General features: G+C 41.4%; 1 protein-coding gene across 3 annotated transcripts in view; it reads right to left on the reverse strand.

Moving 5' to 3' along the window:
* PRKAG2 (protein kinase AMP-activated non-catalytic subunit gamma 2) overlaps positions 1-23,565 on the reverse strand; it is a 216,614-nt gene that overhangs the window by 158,440 nt on the left and 34,609 nt on the right. The window lies entirely within an intron of this gene.

A 23,565-nucleotide genomic window follows, 5' to 3' on the forward strand; every position in this document is an offset into this window, starting at 1 on the left:
CACAAGGCTATTGCAATTTATTTGACTTTACTTTTAAGACTGTTCATATTAAAGAAGAACAATTGAATGGGTCTGGAGAGTTTGAGAGGGTAGAAATGAGATATTCAGAGACTTGATTTTGTCTGCAGCATGAAGATGCCAGAGGCAGCATGGTCCAGGAGTCACCCCGGTGACTGTGCAGGACCAGCTTGTGTGCACTTCAATGTCAAGATGGATATAGCATCACATTTGATATAACAGACGGTGAATCACCCTAAACAACATGCCTGGAAGAAATGGGAAATTTTCAGTCCAAAGAGGCATAATATAAAAGACCAGGGAGTAATGGCTGGCTGAAATCTAACCCAGATCTCAGCATGTGAAAATCCCCACCCACCTGGTGATTATTCAATGTCCTATATCAAAAAACAATATATGAAAAGTTTATATGAAACTTTGCATAAGAAAACCAGCCTACGTGTAATTTACAGATGTTTCTTTCGGCTGTAACAAGGAAACAAGCAATGTACTAAAGAGCTACTGAAGCTGTTTCTCCACTGTTCTCACCCATAGAGCACCTGGCTTGGATTGCCACCACTTGGTCAGAAAGAGCTGCTAAAACTAAGAATTTCAAGGGGATGGGCAGAGCCAGAGAACTAGGAAGTCCTTGATATTTCCCCATAAATAATTGTCTTCCAAGCTGTTCTTCCTGAGTTATCACAATCATGGGATCCAGGCAGCCATTCTTCATCTCTAACCCTTCTGACTGCTCCTGACAGGCATTTATCGGCAGCAGTCTACAGAAGATTCACCTTCTGAGGCTGTAGATAAGGTTCATCAACAAAAACTGCCAAGCTGTGGATTGTTTTTTTGGTTTGTTCTCACTCTCAGACTTGAACCCCTACAACACATTCCTACACTGTTCATGGGGAATATAGAATTTTCTTTCAAGCATCGTGCTCTCCTGCCAGGAAACACCATCGTATCTTCTTGATGATTCAGCCTTTGCAGATGAGCTGTGCACAGATAGTTTGGGGTGGGATGCAGTCAGTTCTGCGTGAAGCCCCATAATGCCTGTATTGTCCCGAGAGCTCAGGGCTGTATGGGAATGCTGTGATGAAGGGTACTGCTTTCCACTTCATCAATGAGTCACGAACCATCACGAGGGCTCTCTGACAAAGCCTGAATATGATCCCCATGTACACGACAGCCTGGTTTGTCAGCTCCTTCACACCACAAACCACACAGCACGGTGACTGGTAGCATGTTTATTACAACAGCAGATGGGCAACCTAGCAAACGTGTAAATAGCAAAATGCCATTAAAAAAAAGGCAAAAAGAAAGTGAGAGAACAGCAGAGAAAGCAAGTTAAGGAGGAAAATTCTCAGTATTCCCTGTGACACCATGATCCGCATGCAAACTCAACATTAAGTGCTATTCCTGCCTGCTGTGCTGAAGAAAACTTTTCTCTGGCGAGTCGTTTCCCCCAAGAAGCACCCAAAATTAGGAAACACAAGGTGAAAGCAGAAGATAACATACCTCAGACCTGGAAAATGTGGTCAGATGAGTGATGAGGAAATTAAGAAACAATCAAAGACACGACTCTAGAGAAGGACTGCAGGCGACTGGAAATGCTACCTTCAGATGGCACATACTCCGTGCCAACAGAATTGCTTTCCAATACTTACACAGTTGCCTTACCTAAACAAGACACAGGATCCTAATGTATTTGCAGAGAAATGCATGCATTTGCTATAAAATGTAACTTCAGCCACAGTGAAATAGCAGAACCCCAGGGAACAAAAGATGATTTTGCCATAATGTAACAAAAACACTTGAATTGCTGCAGCATGGGGGCAATCTGAAGGGCATTCAAAGAAGGATCATCATGAGGCTTTCTAAATCATCTCTACACTTCAGCTACTTTAAAGTCACTGTGTTTTACATACTTTTGTCTTTCCCTGCTCTCCATAGGCCAGATCTCTTTGAAAACCTTTTCCTCAGGGAAGAGCAAAACAAAACAAAATCAGAACTGATTTTGACTCCATGGCCACATATGAGCAGGTTTGCAGGGTTCTCCTTTGTGCTTGTATGACTAAAAAAGGTGAAATTCACACCAGGCAGAACATCTCTGCTATAAATAGTTGAACTGCAACTATTTTTTCCAGTTCAGTGCATTTGGGAAGAGAGCTGCCTATTGCCTCCTCTTTACATTCTTGTCAGTTAATAAGCGTGAATAATCTGAACAATTAGAAGAAAGCTCATAGTTGCAAAGCCGGGCAAGTGAGGGATCTGCTATGATCAAGGAGTACCTCAGAAAAACCCCAAAAGAAACCCAAAAAAGAAAAACCAAAAATAAAAGAAGCAAAGAGAAAATTGGGCAAGGAAAGGAAGAAGGGGATGGCTCTGTGCTTGGTGTGCTGCAAACATGAATGGGAAGTCAAAGGGGACAACACACATAGCCTATGACAAGAGAAAATTCCACTGTTGATGCTTTCCTGTTGCATTTTCCTGTATCACTTGCAGCTGCGGAGAACAATTTCATGTCTACAAAGTTTAGAGTCACTCTGCCATAGCTTTTCTCAGTTTTAGCACCACAGGTAAAGGAGACCAAGACATACAATGTGCTGTATTTCTTAGGCTAAACAATTTTTTTCTACTTTTCCCAAAAGAATGAGTGTCTTCATTCTTCACCTTCCAAACTCCATATTCAAAGGTATACTTTGCTGAAGTTGGTAACATAATAAGTCCTCAAGGACAGAAGCAAGCTCTAATTCTCAGATAATCCAGAAAATGTCACAGTCATAGTACAGTACTCTGCCCTAAATTCATCTTGTATGTCCTTCAGGTCCCAGGGGTGGATTTGAGCCGAGAGATACTGAGATCTGGTATCGTTATTATTTTTCCAGTTAGTGGTGCCATGCAATACTAATAAATTACATTACATAATTCAGCCTGTGGGAATCCAAATTGCTTTACAAACCACATATCCAGTCCAGAATAGCTTTACGGATGCACTTGAGTGATGAGACTTTCACTGGTTGCCCTGGCTTTCTGGTATACCTCTGGGAAGGCATCAAGGATAAGGTATCTTCTCACCTAACTTCAACCATCCAAACCACTACTGATCTACCCCATACTTTTTGTCCCGCCTAGGGAGCAGGGAAAAGCCAGCATTTCCAATGGACAATTTGCTCCCATTACCCTGGTATGGAAACAGGTAGACAACTTGCATAAACTGTGGTTGATTCAGCATAGGATTAATGAACCCTGCTTCTTACCTCTCCCTCTTTGCTGCCTATAAAGTGGGAATAAAACCACTTATTTTCTTTTTTTACTTTAATTTAGAAAGCAAGCTATCCCAACAAGGGATTGCCACTTACTACTGGCAGGTCTACCCGGCAACCACAAGCGTGGTTTACACCAGCTCACTTTCACCCAGCTCCACACAGCACTGATAAAAGTGTAGCCATGACAACACATGGTTTAGCGTAGGCTGCAAAACCCCCATGGGAGGCTGAGTAAATACTCCAGCAATTTAGCTCACTCCTCTCTTCCACCGGCTGTCAGAACTCAGCCAGGCTAATTTAAGCCCAGCTTCAATCATGTCTTTGCTTGCAGTCTAGACACATCATAGGCATACATACAATGGGCAGCACAATGAGGTCCTAAGTTCTGTTGGCATTTCTAAGTGTTACCAAGATGTGCATTTTCTTTACACAGCTTTGGCTGCTGTGTATAAAGCAGGGTTAACTCATTGACTGGGCGAGTGCTAATTGGAGTGAAGAAGCCACTGTGTCCAATTGAAGCAACTAGAATTTAAACTTTAAGATAACAGGCCAGCAATAAAATCTCTGAGAAAATCACGTTTCTTAGGAGAACTGGTACAATGTAAGTGAAATGTGGAAGGGATAGTGTACCTTGCGCTTCTACCGTGACCACTTGGTGTGGTCTTCTCACACCAAGCCCTGGACACTTGTTAAGGCTGTCTCAAGAGATCTGCTTCAAAACGTATTGTAGTTCTGCTTGGAAAAAGGTGTTAAAAGCTATCAATGACCATCTCTAGAAGAAAGATGGATAAAATATTTACCCATCTGGAATATCTGATGAACAATGAGCCAAACCTGAAAGAGCTATCCCTGAAAAGAAGCTTTCACAGTGGGTCCAGTTGGGAAATAATCGTTATATGGAAAGGGCAGGATGGAAATAACAAACACTGAGGGTTTTACCTAATTACTGTACATGCAGTGCTATATAGATAGGTATTTCCCAAAATAAATTGCAGGCCTCTTCCAAAGGCTATGGCTTTCATCAGCACCTGCTTGTTTATTGTTGGGTTGTTTTTTTTTTCCCCAGAATTTGTTCCTAGTTTAGATCCAGTGAAGAATAAAAAAAAAAAATAAACCCTTATGAATGAGCCATATTCACTTGTGGTTCCTTTAGACAGACTTCTCTGATTTTAACCACCTTATTCTTTATATGCCCACTTGAGAATCATGATTACAATGGACCTCTCTAAACATGCCATGGCAAAAGACAAGCAAAAACACATTCAGGTAAATTCAATTGAAAACTTGCACTCAATCCCTACATATACATGTTGTCAAAAGTCATTTCTGCTCTACACAATGGTTTATGGTTTTGAAACCCAGTAGACACTGATGAGCTGAAACAGGCAAATCTGCATTTGATTTGGCTGGCAGTTTGAGCATCAAATGTGTCAAGAAGCATTTGATCCTGCTTGGAGAGTAAGGGAAACATTTCCAGGTTAGCAGGACACCCTGGACACAGTGACAGATGGGCAGAGTATGCGCCTGGCATGGAGAGGCCATTTTATAACTGGCTGTTGCTCCAAGCCATGTGGCAGACAGTCCAAACCCATTTGTCACAAAAAATAAAGCTCTCACTGGCATTACCAAACCAAGGTGCAGGGGGAGCCTCCAACTGTGGCTCACTAGAGTATGGACACCTGCCCTGCCAAGGAGCACCACCAAAAACCTCCCACAAAACAAACCTGCACCCAAGCAGGAAGCAAAACTAGGCGAAAGACAACAAAGCTAAACTTTTTTTCTCAAAGTGAATTAAATCCACAAGCAGGAAACTTAGATTCAGAATAACATTTTGTAGTCTTGCTTTGCTTTTTATTTTTATTTTAATAGAAAACCACTGGCTTTTCCTTACTACCAAAAATAAGTTCATGCAAGTAATATGGCTCTAAAAAAAATACTGCTTATTTTGTTCTCAGCAAGAATGTCAATTTCTATCTATACATATTGAGTAGCTGTACAACTGGTAGTATGCAGTTAAATCCAAGTCTAAGTAACATCTATTTTGAGCTCTATTAGGCATAGAAATCACACTTAGAGCCTCAACCAGTCACCAGAAGTCTTTATATACCTACTAGAAAAGTGTCTTTTATATCAGAGCAAGAGGCTAAGTTTACCAAGTACATGTTACTTCCAAAAGCAAAAGTATGTATTACTTCTAGCAGCGACGGTGAGAAATGGGTTTCACTGGTGACTGTGTCCTCCCAGATGTAGACATGCTAGTGCTCATCTCACAGAACATCAATCTTGTTTTACACATTTCTTACATTATACATATAGCCCTCATATAGGAGACTATATATGGCAAATATGTACAGTCATAGACATGATAACGAGCTCTTACAGCTCTGCCATTTATTTGATATTTTAAGATAATTAACTATCTCTTGGCTTCAGATCAGCTTGTCACTCAGCCTGCTCAATGGCCAAACACACCAAAACAACACAGGGGTTTTCTCCACCTGCTGGAAAACTGGTGGCTCTTTGCTACCTGAAGCAAACTCTGGCTAGAGGTGATTTCCTCCACCTCCGTGTTTGCCTTTAAAGGCTTGCAACAATATTCCTTTCATTCTCCTAATTTCCTTTTGCTGAGTGTCAGACACTGCAGTACAGATTGACAGGGTGGGGTTTGGGGCTGGTGTTTTGTGCTTATTTCAAACTCTGGCATTTTTCAAAATAAATATGGTTTTGTTCCACTCCCAGTCATAAACAAAACTACTAAGTTGAGTACTAGAGCTCTCTTTTGCTGGGTTTCCCATTGCCTCCCTTTGGATTAAGTGTTGGCTCCCGGTCAGCAGGACCCATTTCACCCTCCTGCCCATCATTGCTTCTTCTGACACAAGCTCCTTGCCCCCAGACTCCAAATTCATCAGGTTACTCCCCCCCACTCCCAAGTTCAGGTTTCTCTCACCACCCAGGGTTGTTTGAAGTCCATGCAGCCTCTGCTTTCCAGCCTCTCCCAAACTCCTGACTCTTCAGCCCACACAGAGGATAGAGCTGAGGGTGAAATCTCTTCCCCAAAGGCAGATACCCCAATCTCTCCTGTGGCCTATAGCAGCAGCTAAACCACAGTGACCAACAAGCAAAACCCACCAGATACTGGCAGAATATTCTGCATCCTTTACTAGCACAAATTTCAGCTGCTATTCACCAAACCCCTCCCATCACCCCACTAAGGAAGCACCTTTAAACTCTTCAGGCTTCAGGTCTGATCCCAGGAAAAACTAAGCCTTGTCTTTAATGGATATTTATTATCTCACAGGTCTATTAATTGCAGCACAAATTGCATGTACTCAACATTAATCCTGGTAGCAGAAAGGAAAAAATGCAAGGGAAACATATGAACCCTGTGATACACCTCTTTATACTGACAAATCTCATAAAACATCAAATTAAAACCAATAAGCAAAACTGGAGTTCCTGGAAACCTATGATTCGGGGTTTGCAATGTCTGGCCATGGCAATTAGTTGCCCAGCAGTTCAGGCTGCTCTGAGATGAGCAGTATGAGAAGCCAGGCATTGCAGGATTCACAGAGCAGATGGGTTTAGGCTGAAATTAAATAAACACCCCCCAGAAAATAATCTCTCTTTCCAAAACACTAAGGAAAAGTTATGCAAGGAAGAAATAAAAACCCCAAGCTACATTCTTTAACTAGATAAAAGAACATGTTGTTCAGCCTTGGAGTATCTATTGTAATTAAATGCTCTAAAAACAGGACAGCAGCCCAGTGCCAGCCATGCATACACAACAGAGACAAAACACAATGAAAAAAAAAAAGAGAGAAAAAAATATCTGAGAACCATGCATCTCTTACACAGCCTGAAGAATGCCTGCCTCTCAGCACAGTCCTGCAGTGCACTCGGGCGTCCACCTCAATGAATGCAAAACCCACTCCCCTGCTAAGATCAATAAACTGAAAAATAAGAATTTAAATCCAAAGAAACCCACATATAATCGAGCCCCGTTCTGACTTACAGCTCTGAAAAATCCTGCAGTCTGGCTGGAAATGTCCATTGAAGAACTGCATTCAAAGCTTTTCCCTAAAGGCAAGCGCATTTAAACATCTCAGGCTCTGCTACTGAACCCGATGCTGCAACAGATGGGGACCAGGGCTGGGTGTGTTCCTTCTTCCCATCACGGCGCTGCGAGAGCACGGCAGAAGCCGTAGGTATCGCAGGAGAAGGCAGGCGATGGTTTTCTCCCTCGCTGCAGGCTCCCTGCCAAAAATGCTTTAGACATTGCAAGATTCGATTACACGACTGCAGCAACCTGCCACATTAACTCTGACGGGGGCCAGCGACGCACGCGGATGGTACCAGCAGGTAATTAAGCACCGTACTGGATGCATTAGCTAAATGTTGCAGGTACACCAGGGAAGTTGGAGAGTTCAAATAACCACAGACGTTTTTAATGTGATCACAAGAAAAAAAGGAGCCTGTTTTCAATAGCAGCAGAAGTTTCAGATAACCAAGACTGCATCTGCATCAGTATCAAATACTTAGGGAAGGCAGCACAGAGCAGCAGATGCATTTCCAACTGCTGGAGTGTCTGCTGCACTCTAACAGCCCTGCTCCCCACTTAACCACAAGTCCACGTTGTAGCTGTACAAAAGTCACATTATTTCTCTGGGCTTAGTTTTCCCACCTGCAGCATGAACAGGGGAAGACTTAACTGACTTTGTAATTTGTTATACAGACTTCACTGGAAAAACACAGTGTCTGAGAACAAAATATAACATAACCATCAAAAAATAAAGACAATAGCAGGTTTTGAATGGGTACCACACGTGCAAGTGCTAGCAGAGCAAAGCAACCTCTACCAGTAGGAGCTGAGGGATGGTAGGGAGCCCCGTTTTCTTCTTAATCAAGTATTATTTGGCAAATCCTTCTTCATAATCACATTCAGCTTTGATTATTTTACCGACCAATCTCATAGTACCCTTTACTGGCAATGGAATCACCCCCCAGACCACAAGGCCATATCCTTAGCCAAGATGGGTTTGAAGGCTGTCACAGATGAGGTCACCTCTGGTAGAATAAAGATGACATGAAGACAAAAAGCAGAAAGATCACCTCCACAGTTTCTTGTACTTTGACAAAGGGTGTTGAACTACTCATGCAATGAAGTGACACCTCTCTGAAGAAACAGGTGTCCAGGTCCTGAGCCATGAGTTACTGCCAGTCCTTCCGCGGTCATTTCAAAATAACATTTGCGATGATGTATTGAAACACTCTAACATGGAGGGTTTGCTTTAAGTAATGGCTGCCTGTCGCTAAACTGCTACAGTAAGGCAGGCTTGGCTTTCACATCACTAATTATCCTATTCATTGCAGGACCCTGCACCCTTTTGCAGCTGATTGGAACCAACACCACTCCTAAGAGTCTGTCTAAAACAAACAATAAATGTCACTGAAGCAGGGCAGTATGTTTTGTTCAGCAGCAAAAGAGGTGATGTCCAGCTGATACCCCCTGTGTACCAGGCAGAGAGCACACCCTAGGAAATGGCTGTTGCCCTCCCCTCCCTTGGCCTGCTAAGTGCATCTGATTAAACAAGTTGCTTCAGAACAGAAAAGATGAAAATGGTACGTACTGTTCACTCACAAACGGCAGCTATTACCTGAATCATTTTAAGGCAAGCTCAGTGAGAGCCCTTTTTAACACAGAAATATTCAGCATTTAGAAGGGTTTTCCCCAGCTGAATATTTTATGCAGGCAGAATATACAAATAATTTAGGAAAACAAACAAGCTTAGTCTCAATTTCTGTTTCAAAGGTACCAGAGAAACCGGTCAACAAGCTGGAGCAAGCAAAACACATCTGTGTCTCACCTAGTTGAGTTGTAGGAGAAAGAAAGATATCTGTGGTTGACTAAGAGGGGGCAAAAGGGAAGACTGGAGTCATCTTGGAATAAAAGAGGTTCTTCTACAAGCCAGAGTGCAAGGTTCATCTCAGATGCTTCCCTGTATAGCTGACTTAAAAGGATTATTCTGATTAGAGATCAGTTCAAATAAAAAGGGGTATTGACAGCCAGGAAAATGTCCCACATCCCTAAACCATCCATTTCAAATCACTCACAGGGCTCGAGTTTAATGTAGCCAGTTTCAAGAATCACTCAGACACATTACTGCATTTTTTGAAACAATTAATCTTCAAGACTGGTTCTGGTCTCAAAGTCTAATTTAGCACAAATTCTACCTCAAAAACATGCCTTTTCCTCCCCCACCTTTGGATACAGAGTATGAAGCAGAAGAAACAGATTGCACAACTACATTTCAGATAAGAACAGCTAATGGTTTAGATACCATTTCATAAATATTTGCTGAACTAGTGTTTGGATTCTGTCCAGTTTCTGACATCTATGAAAAACACTGAATCATTTGCCATTTTCTTTCACCCTTCTGGGGTGAAAAATGGGCAGGGACGTTTTATTGTTACCATTTCTTACCATTATTTAATGACTGCTCACATTTATGTTGAAGTGCTCTGCCAAAGAAGCATTCTTAAATCTACGGACCTTTGGTGTCTAAATCACAACTATGTAAATATTTATGTATTCTTTATCAATTAATTAAAACCTCTCTTAGGACTGAAATATTCCCAGATCAAATACCTGTGCTCATATGCAGCTGGATAGGCAACTATGGAAGACCTGAGAAAAAAACAAACTGACTTCTGAATAATAAATACCTTGTTTCAAATTGGCACTTCAAGTGCATGTGCTCTATTGGAGATGCTGAGGCTCAGAGCTGAGACACAGCAGCCTCAGTGACAAAAAGCAGCAGTGAATTCATGCACAGCATCTTGCATAAAATGGTGCAACATGAAACACCCAAATAAAGCTACTGAGCTATGCTTTCAGTCACACTTCACTGACAAATTTTAGGAGTCTGCATGAACAGGGATCCAGAATTCCAGTTGTTTCTTTATATACTAATGGCAATTTAGGACACTCTAGAAAATGCTTTATACAATCAACTTTCCATGCCAATAGGTTTTTCAGACTTTTTAGATCTTTTCAAAAGTTCTTCAGTCTTCACATTTCAAGCTCAGCAGCCATTACTCATTTAATAAATGCATGTCTTCAAAAAAGATCTCATTTTGGAGCACTTCTAGATCACTTACATATTTGGACTGACCACATGATTTTCACACTTTCCCAAGCAGGAACACTGGAGGGGGAAAATCACCAAAACCCACTTGTGCCTTTGAAAATGAACCACACACACACACACACAGCCCAAAGGCCAGACTATGAGGAGAGGAGATTCATAACCATCACGCTTTCACGAGCATAAAGCTACAGAATTACTTGCCGAACCGAAACAGTCAGTGATGTACCAGCTGTATCTTGTTTTTCCATTTGAAGAGTTTGCAAAAACTCAGAGCCAGACCTTCAATCAGCTTCAGATTTGGTGGCACGCAATTCCTGCAAAATTCCCTCAAGCTGTTCCAACACACCAACTCTATTTCATCTTTTTGGTCCAAGTACAAGCCTACAGGATCATAAATTTCAAACTAGCAGCACAGCAACCTTCCACGATTTCCCTGAGGAGACTAAAAATGCCTGGCTATTGGTTGGTGTTATTTATATTCTGTAATTTTCCACAAAGATCTAGTGGTTTTCTAAGTACTACATAAATTCAATGAGTTCAATAGGGCGTGTTTCCATTATAGTTTCCTTGTTCTTACTAGGCAAGCAGCCCCTTGAACTCAATGGAACTACTGTCTGTGAAGATACCACATAGAAATACAGCAGCATATAGTGATTACCGAAGCTTACTGTGAGCCAGAGCTCTGCATGGCAGGGCAGGGCTTTTGTTCAATGTGAAATTAAGAAAGATTCTCCGCACTTTTACAAGGAGCACAGTCATCATATTCATGGTTGTTCTATTCCTGCTCCTACCACAGAAACCAAAAGCGACACACAATACAGGTGTGCACCACAGCAGCCTGCAGCCAAGAAGCCAATGCACTTGGGTGAAAGCAGCAACTCCTTGATGGGCAGCAAAAGCCACAGCAGCAGTTGGGAGGCCAGCAGAGTCCGAGGAAAAGATGAAACGGGGAGAGAAAATTCCTGAACTGCATCATAAACTACACCAGCTCTTAGCAGGACACCCAAAATACTTTCTCAAGAGTTAATGTTTGGCAAAAGGCAGCTGTGATATGCAAGGGTTGGAAAAGAGAGTACAAGAAAAAGAAGCATTAAGCCCCGAGAATAAATGGTAGGAATGAACTGTGGAGTCCATCGCCCAAAGGAGGCAAAGTTGGAAATCAGGGTTGCAGATATAGTACAAAATGGAAAAAGAGAAAACAAAAGTATCTCATGAAAACCAAAACCCACAATTTATTCCTTTATTCGTCTCAAAGAGTCACAGTTTTTTTCTTTGCAATTTTTCAGCATGATCTACCAAGCAATGAACTGAATAGTTGGGATTCCTGACTCACTGTTGACAAACCAGACAAAAAGCATCCACGTGGAAAAAACACCAAACCCCAGTAAGTAAGTGCCCATCTCTCCTGAGGGAGGGAGCAGCCTGCAAGCCTCTGCAATGAAGGCTGATCATGCTGCACCAGAGATGCCTCATCCAGCTTGAGTACTGAAAACAGAATAGCTGCAGGCTCAAATTAACATGTCTAGTTCTTCAGCAGGACTAAACCAGAGGTTGTTGGGGGTTTTTTTCTCTGTATTTACATATATATCCAAATGATATGAAATTGTTATGTATTCATACAATAACAGTATAAGAAGGTGAACAACATCATCCTTGCACCCTGTCGTGCACTGGCCCTTCCCACCACCTTTCCCACCTTTTCCCCATCTCTAGAGCTACACAGATGGAGGGATGCATCCCTGTTCCTGTATCATGATGATGATGAGGAGGAGGTTGGAGGCACTCTTGGAGAGGTGCTAGCACAGAGTTGTGCTGTGCCTGGGATCAGCTGAGGTCTCTGAGTGACAGGGAAGAATTGTGAGGATTGGGCTAGGAAATGATGTTCAGTAACTCACAAAGCAAAGGACTGGCACTTTGAACTGTAACCTCTGTGATGGGGATGAAGTCCCACAGAGAAGCCCTGATCTCCAAAGACAAATAAATCAGAGAACAGAGGCCTGTTGGCCCCTCCTTCAGACTTGCCCAAGGCATCCAGAGGGGCTGTGACACCAGTAGAAATGGGAGAGAACCACAGGGGAGTAGGAGCTAGTGGGTTAAGATTAAGCCATCCAATCACATGCTTCAGCATAAAATCCTTGTATATCTGTATGCAAGCCCAAGATCTAGGGTATGGTTATTGAGATCTAGGAAAATGTGTAATCTACAATATGACTTTTCAGCTTCACTAATCCCAGTGAAGGACCAGCACTTCCATGAGGACATGGCAACAATAACATGGATGAATGGAGATGCCTCCACTCTGCTGCTGCCTCCTTGATACCTTTGCCTTCAGGCTGCCTCATGCTCAGCAACGTGCACTCCTGGGGACTGAAGCAGCAATTGGGATGGGAGTCGGTGCCAAAAAAGCTGGGTGAATGGGGTGGAATAATGAGGCACTAAGGAGGAATAAGGTGATGGTAATTAGCCCCACATAAAACCAGTCACACCTGAACTGTCTATAATAATTTAAGGCTGGCTTGGAGCTTGTGGCTGAGCATGTATAATGCTACAGCACATCTGCAGCTCTATAGAGTTCTAATTATTTACCCAAAAGAAAACACCCTGCTACAATAACATCACAGCACATCCATCCTGGAATTCAGATGCTCTTGCACGCTGCACAGCATGTTTTATTTTCTCTGAACCTTACGACTGTTTGTCACCCATCTTAGAACTCAGTCATGCTGGACACTGAGTTATTTCATCTAAGTTGTCACCATGACTCCAGGGTACAGGTAAATTACACACATACACTTTTGCACAGGCTGGCTAGGGACAGTATGTTCTTCATGTTGAGGATTCTGGGTTTTCTAAGGCACTGTGTGCACGTAGCAACTTTGCTGCATGCAGGTTTAAAGTATGCAATAAATAGTAACCATTAACTCTGAATTGAAGCAAGAGCCCACCTAGAATAGGATAAAGTGGCTGCCTACATACAGTAATGAGCAGTTAAAATGTCATCAAAGGTTTAGAGGCTGAAGTACAAATATCTCTGCTGGTATCAACTGGCTGCTGAAAAAAGAAATGGAAACAGCAGCACCCCACAGCATTTCATGTAGGTCAGCACTGCCAGAAAATAAATACTTCTAAATAAATACATTGCAATGCAGAAACCTGACACAGAGTCACAAATTCACCATAAAGAATGTGGTAAATGTGTTTGCCAGCTTAGTGAAAGTGAAGTAACCAGGTTATCCACTCTTTTTAATTTAGAGACATACAGCAGTTGGGGGCTGAACATAATGGGTACAAGTAACATGAGCATTTGCAGACTGGCACAAACACTTTAGGAACAGCTACATCTACAGTATTATGCTAGATCCTATTGGCAAGAGCAGTCAGACTTTGAGACTGTAACTACAGATGACTGCAGGGAGGTTTGGAATACAGACTATTTATCTGAGGGCCAGGCTGTTTCATCTGCTGCCACCGTACCTGTGGGTTGTCCAGCTCTCAGGGCAGGATGCTCCAGCATGGCCTGAGGCTGCTGGCAGAGCAGCCATGTGGGAAAAGGCTGGTGGCCAAGGCTCCCCTCCATGGATGTTGGAGTTCAGGGCCACTTTCCCTCCCCAAAAGTATGCAAGGTGCTCAGAGGCAAAGACCTCTGGCTTATTTTGGCATTCACTAGCCCAATGGAAGCCATGTGGTAATGAGCTCTAAAATAGATGCCTTTTATGATAGAAGTTCAGCATTTATTTAACAGGCAGAAGCTTGCAAATAGCAATTCCAGATATAGGATGCACCCTATGAGAGTGCAGTTATTTTAAGATTAAATATTTAATTTCCACCACAGGAACTTATTTGCAAAAAATTACAACAAAACTAAAACAAACAACCAACAAGTAAGAGCACATGCAGTTTAGGTTCTACCTCCTCATTTTGCTATGTCAATAACAATTTAAAATAATCCCACACCGAAAAGAAAAGCATGCTCTCAGAGTCTCTGACCACAGGCAACAGCGCTTTAAATACATCCCAGAAACAAAACTTGCCTGAAGATTTGATTTGATTTTAAAGAACCCAACAAATAAACAAGCAATCAAATCTTAAAAAACAAATTAGTATTGCAGAAGAAAAGCATATGTCCATTTCTTTAATATTCTGGGGTTTTTGTTTGGGTTGTGGGGCTTTTTTAAGGCAAAAAAGCACTGTACAGAAAGCAATCACTATGGCATATACAAAAATGGGGGATTTTACTTAAAAGGTTCATGAAATCATTTAAAAGGAGAAGTCTTTTAAAAGCTGTAACCTTTACACCTTACAAAGAAAACGTTGTAAACTGTCACTGGATTCATCTCACTCATACCCTGATCCTGATCAATAGGATTAGTAATGTGGGATTATACATAGTTATCTAAAAATAGACACATATAGAGAGATAGATATAGATACAGATACATATATAAAATCTGGTGTTGCATGTGAATATTTTTAGGTCTTCCCACTTCCCATGGCCCAAACTCACACTTGGATCTGTACTTTAAGTGTTGAAAGATGGCTTTCGGGTTGAGGCTGGCAGGGTATCCATGTTCTATTCCCAGCTACTGCTTGAATTAACTGAGGCAAGCCCCAAAGGCTGATGGGTCTCTTTTCTCAATCAAATCTTGGTTAGGTTTGCTTATTTTTTTAACATACTTTAAACATTTTCATAAAAATGTGGGCTTTGGTTGTTTGCTTGGGTTTTTTTTTTTAACTTTGTACATTTGACACAATATTGGCCTAAACCCACAAAAAAAATAACAACAGCTACAACCCCCAAACAAAGCATCCCTTGTTTGATTCCTCACACTGCAGTTGCCTTCAACAGACACCAGGGCTTCCAGACATGCCCCCGAAGTCCCAGTCTCAAATGAGGGCAACACCATAAGGCTGCAATCAGAATACTAAATTATGTCCTATCAATTTAAAAGATTAACCAATATGAGCCACCAATATTCTACAAGTCATAGAATAGCCCAAATTGGAAGCAAACTTTAAAGATCATCTGCTCCAGCCCTTCATAGGAAAAGGAGCCTCTAGTTTACAGGGCAAAAGTGTGCTTCGGACTGGCAAGTCTTATTTACTCCCACTGATCTAAAAGGGAGAAACACTTTTCCACACCAGGCTGTGCAGCCACTTTTGCAAAACACAGGAGTTTCAATTTAGAGCAAAAAGGTGTGATGGCAACTCTTCTTTACTTGTATTTATCATGACAAGGAAAAAACATTAGCGGCCGTTTTCACAAGTTTTGTGTACATAGGATCTTTTTCCTCACCTCTCTCATTTCTCCCCTGCTGGCTGTTCTTTGCTGCTTCTTTAGATTATACACTATTCAGACGTACTGGCTTTTAACAGAACGTTATACAGTAACAAGTATCATTCAGTGTGATTATGAAATAAGGATAATAATAATATGCCATTAAATAAGGGAGCATCAAAAAAATGAGGGAGTAATTTGGAGTAAATATGACAAAGAGCACCTTTGGATCTTCATCAAGAAACAGCCAGTGGTAGGGGGCTATGCAAACCACTCCAGGAAGTCTTTCAACCTTGTGCTTGCTGTTGGATATCTCTGCAGTGCTCCTGCCAAAGATAATCTACCCCTACAGTTCATTAACATATTCTGAAAAGAGAATTTTATTTTCTTTAGAATATGTTAATTACTGTGTGTATGTGTTATTAGCAGTTCCATGAACGCACAAGTTGTCAGCTATTCTGGAAGGAAAAAAAAAGGAGGAATCACAACTTCAAAAATACTCCTGGGCTGCCCCTTCCTAGCACTTGCAGTGAAAACATTATGAGTGTGGCATAATATATGTCCTGGAACAGAATAAACATTTCCATCCACGTTCAGCTTGAGATATTTGCTTCTCCAGGACCACTGCCTCCCTTTCTGATTGCAAAGGAGCTTTTGAAAGCTAATTCCCCAGTCCCTCAGCCTTCCACTGTAACGCTCCTGAAATACGCGTGTTGAATGAGCTGCAGGAGGTCCTTGGGGACCTCCTGCTGAAACTCTGACAGAACACAGGTATGTGTAATAAACTCTCTTCCACCTCAGCTAAAGGTTTTTTTTACCTAAGGTTTTTCTCTACAGAATTAATTCCTTGGTGTTCGAGCCTGGTTAGCTCTCTTAGGACTCTCAGTACACATTTCCACTAAAAATTTATCAGCAGATACTATTTCTGGGAAGTGAATAAGAGAAATATTTCTAACTTGAACTTTGCAACATAACATGTCATTGCTTTTGGAAGCTAGACTGTGAAGTCATATTTTTGTGTAATACAGTGACAACATCTCAAGCATCTGTATCAGTAGACAGTGTAATACAGTGACAATATCTCTGTATCAGCAGATACAGGGCTATTTTGGTTTATTTTCTCAGGGAAGGGAGAAGCAGAAAGGAACTGGGGGAAGAATATTTGACCCCTTTAACTGTCTGGAAAACACCATTTCAAAAGCTAGATTTCAAGGTCATGGAAGGAAGTGACCACTGACTGGGACTATATTTCAATGTCATATGAAGCTTAATACTGTACTTATTATAATAATTATTATTATTCCCCTTTCTCCTATGCAAATTTGTTGCTAACAAGTGTCCTATCTAAAGGGTGATCCAGGGCAACTTCTAACATCGACAGGAGTGGAGTATGATGCTATATGGTCATCTAGTCTATGGATCACTGATGTCTGTTATTTTTTTTACCACCACAAAGATATTAGTGCATTTCCAAGGTGGAATTTTCTTCCCCAGGGCCAAGTAAACATCCAGCACCTACTCCAGTCAGTGATGACTCAGGTATTGCGTCAGGCTGTAGACTACATCCAAGCTGAAAGCCAGCCCAGCCAGGATAGTCTTTATTTAATCTGCCTGTGAAAATTTTAGTTGTGGTCTTCCAAGTTACAGCTTGCCCACATAAGTAACTGAGAGCCTTCCAGGGTAAAGTGAACACCAGCAATGTCCACTAACTTTTTACATAGTTAACCTTCTTCCTGAATCCATTTCTCACTTCAATTTTACATAAGTAAATAGGTTTATCTGGTTTAATGCTACAGTTTGATGTTCAAAGACTGAAAGGACAAATGTTATGCTCCTGCATGGAATGAATATTGGATCACAGAGAAGAAGAGGAGATTCACACACTCAAGGATAAAATGAAAGGAGGGGTTTGGGACAGGAGGGATTTCCTCTTCTTCCTTCCTTCCTGCCCTGATGTGAAAGTGCCTTATTTGTTTCTTTTTCATCTTTTTATGTGTGGTCCCAGGGCCACCTGGGAAAATTATCTAACAAATTCTTCCTGACATGAAAGTAAATTTCAAAGTAAAAAGCTGGTAGCACCCTTGATTACTCCAGTTTCTTTCCTGTAGCACGTTACAGTGGTGGCTTTTGGTGTGTCTCTATGAATCAGGCATAATAAGTGTCCTGTGGATCCTTCTAGCATGAAAGTTTTGGGGATGGCCAGCAGTAGTGCTAACAGATAAGCACCTCTTAGAAGGAAAGAGCAGGAGTTATTTACATTGAATAAAAAGCAAGAACAGCGCTTCAGGGATGTATCTCCAAGTTTTCATCTCTCACACACACATACAAACCCACAATAATACGTTCACTGCAATGAAAGCCATTGCACACGGATCTTTTTAAGACACTCAGTTTGCTGTTCTAAGCAACCACCAGAGCAGCTTATTCCTCCAGATGTAAGCGCAAGCATTCAGCTGCTTAAACTGAGCTCTCAGGCCAAATTAATTTCTTATCATCAAGGAGATGAGATAACAGGACAACACCAAGCAGGCCATAGCAGTCTTACCCCACTACTAAATTCCTTGAGTTTATAAAAAACGCTAGGCGGCAGTTCCTGTATCCCTACTCAGAAAGCTGCACAGCAAGTCCATGGCTCTAATGCTTTACAAAACTAGTTGTAATGTCATAAACTTGATATATGGCTTCAGCTACAGCCACATGCTCAAAACATGGACTGCCTTTGAATCTACTATTTGGCAATTCCATTTTAACAACTTGTTTTAAGTTGCCTTTAAGCCTTGCCAAACGGTAATGTAAAAGGGCAGAAATTTTCCAGAGCTGCATCTGCCCCAAACTGGAATGACCTGGAAAAACTTCAGCCAAAATATTTAAGCCACTTCTAAAAAACACAGCAGAAAATACATTATTTCTGTACAGGAAACTATTTTCTGGTGAATTTTATTAGGAGATTTCTAGCTCCTCCTTGCTTCATTTTAAAGAGTTTTAATTTGGCAGGGGAGACTGCATTGGGCAAACATTTCTGTTCTCCTTACAAAAATACATCTAAATAAAGCTACTTTATACAGAAATACCGGACAAACACTGGCAGCAGTGGGACTGAACAACTGACATCCTCAAAAGAAGAAGAGAAGGACTGCTGTGGGAGAGAATTTGGCAAGACTAGCTAGTAAGCAGCTACAGTGTCTGAAAATATCACAAAAGGGGCAAGTGACTGAGAGGTAGAGGACAGACTCTAATACTTGCTGGACAGGAGGACTGAAACTGATTTCAGGCATCCACAGAATGCAAACTGGAATTAAGAAGTAGCCACGAGTGAAGAGTGGCTGAAGGCACAGGATGGCAGTGAGACAGCTTTGCTGGGAATGGGCAGAAGAGTTTGTTCACTATTGCCCCCCTCCAAAAAAATTAACAGAATTGTTTAGTCCTGAAGTAAAGATAGAGGGTCATCTGACATTATGGACAGGAGTCAACTAAGATTAAGACAACTAACAACTAAGACACCTAACCTTAGGTGTTCCACCGCAAGTGTCTACATATGACCTACTGTTTAAACTTACAGGATAGTAAATGGGTATGAAGGGTGGCACTCAGTTGCCTAAACAGAGATCTTTATTGCCATCTGAGGCAGGAGAAGACACAGGGCTGACATATGCCATAGCACCTGTACAAGACCTGCCTTCTATTGGAGAACACTTCATCAATTTGTCTGGCATCCTTTTTGATTAAAATACATTAATCTTCTCTGTGATTAACATATCCCTCCAAAGAAAAGACAGAAGCTGGTAGGCCAATGTCAGTATATGTGCCAGTGAGGAAGCTGAATGCCTGGCAGCATACTTTACCGTAAAGCCAATGGTATATTACAGGCTTATACATGGATACATGCATCTGCAGAAAAGAAAGGAATTTAAGTTGGACAAGCTACTTGTATCCAAACATTTCCTAACTTTTGAGGTGCTGACTTTGTAACCTTACCAATATTCTTTCAAGGCTTCTTATGTATGCATATATAAAAGCTTCATATATTAAGTTGGACTGGGATAGTCAGAAATATCTAATGAAATTCATTCAAATCCTCTTTGATTTGTAGTAGCCAATAAAACAGTACCAAGAATACGTCATGTTCTCTACTGATAGGTACCTCTGCCAGCTATAGCAATTCCAGAGACGGTTTTCTCAATCACTAAAGACAAATATGGTTAAACTGTTTCCGAGAGCCAACAGCAAGGCAAGATTGCCACTGAGAGGAAGGTCAACCTAGATTGATTTCTCTGCCTCCTGTTTCTCTGTGCTTGAGGAATTCAAACTCACTGAAATTTCTTTATGTAACCTGTGAAGACCAAAGAGGAAGCTCAAAGCACTGCAAAAAGGATAGTGAAAAGAACAACTGGAAACGTGTTTTGCGCTGTTAACCACAAACAATTTTTGTTTGAAATTTCAAACATAAGATCAAGCAATTCAGGCCCCAAAACTGATGTGGATATTTGGCAACCACAAATCTCTGTTCAAAGGAATAAAGAAAACCTGCTCTTTGTACTGCTGTTACAGCTGTTTACTTTCTGGCTTGAGTTCGCAGTTCCTGAGGTCTTATAATATGTTCTGTAACCACAGAGCTGCAAAGGTTTGAGAACTCTCATAGACCTTGGGCCAACAGTTCAACAAACAACTACAAAAGAAAAGTTCAGCTCTTCAAAGAGAAAGAGGAAGGAACTCAATTGTCAGCCAGCTGAAACAAAAAAGGTACAGATGATTTATTGCTCACCAGTTTACTTCAGAAAAAAACCAAACACCTAAGAGCCTATGAGAATTGTGAAAATGAACAGATTAAATTTTCCCTCTTCAAGGGGACACTGTATCCTTTCACCAGGGATGGGCCATGTAGACCTTCGCAGAGCTACTAAAGGGCAGTCTGTCCTGGTTCCTCTCCTGCCAGCTGATCAACATATAGGCAGCGCCATCACACTAAGTGGCACATGTCTGCGTGCTGCTTCACATGATCAGACACATCATGCTCACACAATGAGCACCAATCATATAGGGACTGTAGGGACTCCTGCATTTTATTTAAGTAAACTATTGATACACTGTTATCAATTCAGCTGGCTAAATTTTGCAATAACACATTCGCCCACATTTCTCATTATAATTTCTTTTGCTCCCTCTTATTTCTGTCCTTTCTTTACATCATTTTGTTCTGCCAACTAATACACATGCAAAATATAAAGTCTTTAACTTTCATCCTCATTAGTTATCAGTTCACCATCTCTTGGGGAGTGGCTCACACTCCAGTTTCACATATAGGATACAATTTATTCCAAACATATCCTAAAACGCAAACATTCCAGCATGGTTACATCTTTTCTCAATCTCAGCTTTTTTTCAGTGTAGGTCAAGCCTAGGGAATAAATTCTGTGTTTTCCCATCAGGGGCTGAAAGTTAGGATCATCCTGCTTAATCTCAGTGTCTCCCATCACTGCCTCTGCTAAAACCTCAAGATCACACATCTGCTTCTAGAGGGATGTGAGGAGAGAACAGGATCTAATGAAGTGGTGCTACTCCCCAGACACAAGTCTATCAAAGGTAAAGCTTTGAAGATAACTGCAGCCTGGCCCAGCATACCAGTGGGAACCCACATGGAGGCATTCCCAGACAAGCACATGTCCCCGGTCCATCTCCTAGACCAACCTACATAAATGCTGAAAGGAATGCTGGAAGTCTGCACATCCAACCTGCCCAACAAAAGTTCAGGGAGTCATCAGCTACTTAAGCTGGACTCACCTCCAGTTAGTGCCTTCCAACAGCACAATAAAACCCTACATGGTTCCCATGGTGGCCATATGTTAGGCTTTATGGGTGGCAACCCAGGTGCTCCTACCTTTGGAGTCTTCTTGGGGACTCCAGGGAGCACTAACGTAGCTCTAGGACATCTCCCAGTGGTTCTAGGGGTTCCTTCTGTATCCTGATGAAAAACTAACCCAACCTGTTGAACCGGTCCTCACAAACACATATTCCCATCACCATGTGTTCTGATGTGAACCAATAGAGCAAAACCATTCAGAAATGACTACATGTATCATTTGTTCCAATATGCACATGCCAATAGGTATTACAGAAATTCTCTTAGAATTTCCCTACCTCTTTATGGCTGTTTAAGTCAAACACCCCAGTACAATTGTATGTGAGAAAAACAGGGCAAGGCCCAACCTTATCATCCAAATCCACAAAACAACCCAAGCTGAGAGAAACATTTCAGGCACTACATAATGCTTTATAGGCACCATTTCCGGCCAGAGGTTAAACAACTGAGATTTATGCTATTGACTAAAAACATTTCTTGTAAGATCTACAAAAGGACATGGTAATCTAGAATTTATTTTATTTTTCTAACTAGGAATGTAGCAAGAGCACAGGAACAGAAAACCATGATTTATGATCCAGCTGTAATTCAATATGTTTCATTTAGGAGATATCAGAGTATTGTAATTAGTGAAAAATAAACTCCTTTTTTTATGCCAAAAAGCTATCACCCACTCAGCTCACAGTAATTGTAGTTGCAGTTGAAACAGTGCAGGGTTAGTTTAGAGAATGCAATTTAATGTTATCCCAAATAATAAGGCTGTTAGGCTTTGCTAGTGAAAGAGCCAAAGCAGCCCAAAACAACCCACAGCAGACTTCCCAATGACTCATGACTCTCAAGTACTGTTTGTTAACAAACATCATATATTAATGCTAACAGCCCAGAACCTGCATTATATTGCCAACAGCAATTTCCACAAGTCATGTTTCGCTACTGAATTCCATTAATATTTTGACCACAAATACATGTGACATGAAACTAAAGGAGTATTTAAATCCATTACAGCAACTAAGAATGACTCCAGGAAAAAAATATTCCACTTTCCTCATGTACTTCAGCACCTTAAAATGGTTATTTTGATCTCTTTGTTGCATGTCCTACATGGTTCTAAGGATTTTGAGCAGCTCCTAAATAATAACACCCTCAAGCCAAAAAAGTCTAAATTATGGCAGCAAGGCAGCCTCACAGGCAAAGCCCCAGGGTGCTGGGAGCAGAAAGAAATTCTGAAGCCAAAATGCTATTCAGAAGTTTGAAAATAAGTTAGGAATTGCCCCCAGAAAAGCTCTGCAGTAAAGAGGCCTGGCTGAACTGCTGGCTGCCAGGGAAACGTGAGTCTGGACGGCTCTTCAACCAACAAGGCATTCACCTGCTGCCAAGGAGCAACAGGTCTGCTTCCATTCCTGCCAGCAGGCTGAAGTAGCTTTTGCAGAGCACAGGGCAAATTAACATGAAAAAGAAGAGCAATAAATTAAAAATCTTATGAAGATGACGGCAGAAAGTGGAGGCAAATTAGGATTTTGCAGACTGTGACTGATTTGTGGGTTGTTGTTCAATTATTCTGGGTTTATAAGATCATTCCTGTAAGTGTATTCATTAAGCCACTGTTAAAATTTGGTGAAGCTGCTCACCTGGTATTCACTTTTTTGGAATCAGATAAGATATTTGTAGGCCAAAGTTAACATCAAAGTTCAGAGTAATGCTGATTAGGAGTGAAGTTCGCAATAACAGCCAAATAAAACTTGAGTTGCCAAGGAGTTCTACAAACAGGCTCATGATAGCTCTATCAAGGAGACAAAGACAAATCATCCCTCTTTTTAGAAACTGAGGAAAGAGAAACAGAGAAAATAATTTACCCAGTCAGTGCAGGAGAGTGCAGGAGCTGAGGAGCTTTAGTTGCGCGCTAGTCGGCACATGTCTCGATCTACCCAGGCGCTGTTTCTCACCACAGCTACCAGATCGGAGGCACATTCCTCATTGCAAAGTCTGTGCCTGTGTCAATACTGTCAACCAAAATTT

This window comes from Melopsittacus undulatus, chromosome 1 (genome assembly GCF_012275295.1).
Source record: "Melopsittacus undulatus isolate bMelUnd1 chromosome 1, bMelUnd1.mat.Z, whole genome shotgun sequence".
Taxonomy (NCBI): domain Eukaryota; kingdom Metazoa; phylum Chordata; class Aves; order Psittaciformes; family Psittaculidae; genus Melopsittacus; species Melopsittacus undulatus.